Source organism: Morone saxatilis, unplaced genomic scaffold (genome assembly GCF_004916995.1).
Source record: "Morone saxatilis isolate NCDOM2014 unplaced genomic scaffold, NCSU_SB_2.0 Contig2, whole genome shotgun sequence".
Lineage (NCBI taxonomy): Eukaryota > Metazoa > Chordata > Actinopteri > Moronidae > Morone > Morone saxatilis.
In genome coordinates this window covers 317,371-322,617 of record NW_023339762.1, presented here as the reverse complement: position 1 = coordinate 322,617, position 5,247 = coordinate 317,371, and the positions used below count along the sequence as shown (strand labels likewise).

Genomic DNA, 5,247 nt, shown 5'->3' with positions numbered 1-5,247 from the left:
ACACTTCGACATGCAGCGAGAGAAGCAAACTGTCAACCTTCCGATTAGTGGACAACCCGCACAATTTAGTGATTGAAACAATAAAAAAGATAATCATTCATTCATCACAAAAAGTATTGGGATATTTGGATATTATTATGTTATCATCTGCCTCTTTGTTTGTCTGTCCCATATCTGTCCCTGATGCATCATTTGTCTGAGAACTGCACTTGCCATTAGCTTGTGTGTGCGTGTATTTGTGTGTGTCAAAGTGACCTCACTCTGGAGTGCCCACCATCTGGAGCCCAATGGGCTACCATATGGCTGAATCCAGAGCTGGTCTACAATGGGCTTGTGCTTACAGTAAAGAGAGGGCACGACGTGAAAAAAAAAGCACATTTCATGCTGTGAGCGTGTGGTATTAACCCTTAACACCTACTTACAACTGTAAAACACAATATCACACTTTTTCACCCATTCATTGTGTTTTATTGTGCTCCAGTTTGGAGGCACACCCTTCTTCTACACAAATCTCAAGTTTAATCATATTTAAAGGTGCGATATGTTGCTATTTTTTAGGTTTGTGCTTTTATTTTAACTGGCTACTAGAAAATATTAACATGATTCAAAGTTCAAAAAACACATTCTTCTTTTGATACTGTCCACTGCTGCAGCACCTTTTTTTTACCCTCTGTGTGAAACACTTGTTTTATTGGCTGACTTTTTTCCAAAAAGCCTAGTCTGCTCTAATTGTTCAACTCTCACAGGGCTGAGCAGGCACTGCCACCAACTTCCAGACCAGCTTTGCAGCAAGGTAGTCACTGTAGCCGAGTTTACATGAATATGACAAGGACAACCCACTCTACTTCTAAGCCACATTCATTTAGATGCAAATGCAGAACAGAAAAGAACAAGTGCAAAATAGCATTATCCATAATACCCCATCCAAACAATATCTTTAAAATGCTAGTTACAGTTACAGGGAACATACAGTGCTTGGCACAGGGAGGCAGGTACTGTATGTGTGAACATCTGCAGGTGTGTGTCTGCGGTGTTTGAGTGTGTAGTGTGTATGACAAAGAGCAACCTGCTTCAGCTGTATGGCTGTGATTGAACTAATAACCACAATATTCCCAGACTCCCTTAAAGAATCGCTCAACTTTGAGTTGCTGAGTGGGAAGAAACTTAGATTTGGTAAAATATGTGAAAAGTAGAGTCGAATCTTTGCCAGAAGGACAGTAATAATGGACACTGACAATTCTGAGGGGTACCTCACACTATCACTCCAGTTGCACACACCAATGAGCAGGCGCCGCAACCAGTAGGAGTGATTAATGTCGAGTTCACACTAAATGATTTTAGTACTGCTTTAGACAACAGTTTTGGGAGATCACCGACAGATCAGAGCAAGTTTAATGTTGTTAAAGGAAATTTTGAAAATGTAAAATTAGCAACAATTAAAAAAATGTGTTCTTTCACAGATAGTGACTTTTATTACAGTTCTATAACTTTTATTCAGATTAAGATAAGAAAAATCAAATAATAACAGCAATCTTCTGTAAATTTTAGCCTGATTATTTGTATTATAGCAGTGTTTGCCTGTATTTATAGGTAATTTCACATGTGTAAATATCTTTAAACATTAAAAAGACAAAAAAGATTTTATGCTAACTTAAAGCTAAAAACTGTATTTTAGTTATAGAAAATTACTGTATTTTTATTAGTCAGTTATTTTCTGTTCTCTTACAGTATTTTTTTGGTGCTCCAGTCGCCGGAATATTACATAAATATTATATATTTTTTACAGTGTGTGTACATACTTTGTGTGGATTGTGTAATCAGTTTTGTATTGCACTTACAAGCATGATTATTTCCTCTATGTTGCATTTAACAAACAGTAAAGCTAATTTCCTCCTCCTTCCATCTTTTCCAGTCAGAGCAATGTGCAAATTCTGTGCCATCAGTGCCAAAGCACCACAAACAACATTAACCATCGTCCATATGTCACAAGTCCTACTGTATCAATTCATTCAAATTTTACTCATTTCAACTCATTAGATGAATTACTGTGATGGCAGCATATCAAGACAGAAGGCAGAGAAAATGAACTGCAGGCAGAACACCTCTTCCTCTTTGGCTGTCTGCTTCTCTGTCTTTCACTCTCCTTCCCTCCATCCCTGCATCTAGCTGCTTGTGTATAAATATTTGATTTCCTCGTCCTCTCATCATGTTGTACAGATATTTTCAGCTGTCTACAGACAGCTCTCCATCCATAGCTCAGATATTTCAGTCAGAGGTTAACATTGTTGTACACATTTGTCAACAATGTAAACAATCCACACTTGTTAATCAAAAAGCCAAAGAAACTGAACTGAACTGAACATACTGAACTATTTGGGGCTATACAATAAATACAACATTTTTTTCAATAAGTAAGGTGCTACACATTTGGTGAGATTGTTGTAGATATTGGCTGACTTTGTGTGTTTTGATGCATGCTATTAACATTTGAGTGTGACTGGCTATTTTGCACAGGTAGTATTATTAAAGAGTGGTTTGCTCTTCTGGAGTTTTAAGAGTTTTGAGAATGCCTCAAGCGATTGAGAAAAACTGCAATATGAAACTGTCACCACAACTACCGACTTTCTTTCCTTCTTATAGAGTCCAAATGTTTTCCAAACTTTAGATTTTAGATTTGATGGTGCACTCTAAATCGTGTCGGTGTTGTTGAACTCCTGCAGAGCTGTTACCATAGCTACCACTATAGTACTCCTGCTGAGCTGTTACCATGACTACCACTGTAATACTAACACAGGATGAGACTGTTACCACGACTACCACTGTAATACTATGGAACTGTCACCACAACTACCACTATAGTGCTCCTGCAGAGCTGTTACCATGGCTACCACTGTCATACAATACAGAATGAGACCTCAGAGTCACAGTTACCCAGGCAGTACTGATGCAGATAGACGTAATTCACATACTTTATGTAGACACCAACCTCCTCTATGCAATCCTTTCAGACCTCTTTACATTGTGCACATCAAATACACACACACACACATAAAACACACAAAGTGGTAGCAGTGAGTGGAGCTGATATGATTGATGAAGTCTTTTAGAGTAAGATAATCCTACTCAGTGGTTAATGGCTTACAACACCAGATGGGCAGCTCTCTCACTCTCTCAGTCTCACATACACACTAAAAACACATCCGCACAAAGGCAGACACATGCAAACACACAAAGACAATATTGTGTAAAGGTCATAGAGAATGAAGGAAAGAAATATGAATTAAGGGACACAATGTCGTTACAACATTATAGATCTAGTCTACACATACATTTGATACATTATGAAGTCCTAATAAAAGTGCAGTATTATAACAGAGCTACAGATAGGGCTGCAAAATATGGTAAAAATATAATATTACAATTATTTTAACAGATTTTACGATATGATTAAGTGTGGCGATTTCATTTCATTTTAAATTACTACTAAATACTACTACTAAATGATGTGAAATTGTTTGGGGTCTGTACAAAACAAAATGTTTTCTTAAATCTGGAAAACAAGATTTGTAGGCCAGAGCATCTCTGCAGAGCTACAGTACTTCATTATAATGCTGTTTGTCACACATTTTACCTTTAGTTTACCTGCAGCTTCTGCAATTTGCATATTGCACCTGGCCATGTTGCGATTTCGATAATATTTCAATTAATTGTGCAGCCCTAGCTGCTATAATGATGCAAAGGCTATTCGGAATAATTTGAGAACATTTTATAGAACTGAATTTTAAAAAAACCTAATAAATAACCAAACCACTACATCAATCTGTTCATGCAGCCTGAACCTGTGGAGGGACTTGGCTTGGGAACCGGAGGGTCGCCGGTTCAAGTCCCACAGACTACAAAAATATGGAGTGTGGACTGGTGCTGGAGAGGTGCCAGTTTCACTCCTGTGCACTGACGAGGTGCCCATGAGCAAGGCAACCCTAACCCCGAAGCCTGGCTCACTGGGGCGCTGTTAACGTGGCAGCCCCATCAACTCTCTCTCCCTGTTTGGCATGTCCACAATGCATGAAAGTGGTTATTTTCAGCCTGTGTGTGTGTGTTGTAAAAAAAAAAAAGAGTGAAACAATCAATTTCCCCTCAGGGATTAATAAATAATAATAAACCTCCAATAGACCCAGAAGAGAGCACACTGCAGAAAAGAATCCTGTCCATTCATGTGGTGGTATAAATACTTCAGTGATGAAAGATAAAGTGATTGGGGTGAGTAGATTTTTAGTTGGCTAACTCATGGCCTAATCCTGACTAATGAGGGTGCCAGCTTGCTTCTAAAGCACCAATGGAGATTAAATTTATTAATTCCTAAAATGCAACCTTGCAACGTGTGTGTTTAAGATTTTGTGGATTTGATGGATTTAATTATTTCCCATGTTTTGGCCATTGAGCTTGGATGATAGAATGAATGGCCCTGATTAAACAGGATGTTAAAAAAAAATTCTTCTCGTTAGGAGGTTTTCCTCTCTCTGCCCTTAGTATCTTTGCCCTTAACAAATCTCTTTTCCAGTTCTCTTCCTCTCCCGTCCTCGCTCACAGACCACCAAAGTTAATCTGATTAAACTAAGAAGCTGTCTGTGATTCCTGAACAACAATAGTGGCCTGCTAAGCAGCAGATTAGCATCAATTACATCATGAATTATGAAGATACAGAGACACAGATGAGGAAGGTGCCCTGAAGAGATAACAATGCAGCACATAAGTATTCGGTATAATCAGTCAAATAAATACAATGATGGAAGTAAAATAAGCATGGAGAGGGATGGAAGATGGATAATTGGATGGATTGGTAATGTTTATACCAGCTAGTACGAAATATCCTCAGTGTGCCACAGTAAATTTAATTACTGATTTCTGCCTATTTGGAATCCTTTATGTAAAACTTTGCACCAACTCACAGTATCTCTGAAGTGGTAACGAATGAACATGCTTCCTCTTTTAGTGGCAAATATAACAATTTTTTCAGACTGTCAAACATTCCATTTCCAAAATATGCCTGATTATGGAACATTTATTCCGACCTTCTGGGAATGAGGCTCCCAACAATCAACTTATCTTTCTCAGCTCTGAATGGCTTTGGTTTCAGGTGCAAGTGGATTCTTGCAAATGCCATTAGGAGCATAAGGAGGAGCCAGGAGTAACCAGATTTCGTCTCATATACTACTGTCAGGAATATAGTGATAAGTTTTTAGCCAA

At 38.2% G+C, this 5,247-nt stretch overlaps 1 protein-coding gene across 1 annotated transcript in view; it reads right to left on the bottom strand.

The window, feature by feature from the left end:
• pard6a (par-6 family cell polarity regulator alpha) overlaps nucleotides 1-5,247 on the bottom strand; it is a 26,061-nt gene that overhangs the window by 14,440 nt on the left and 6,374 nt on the right. The gene's annotated exons all lie outside the window — the stretch shown is intronic.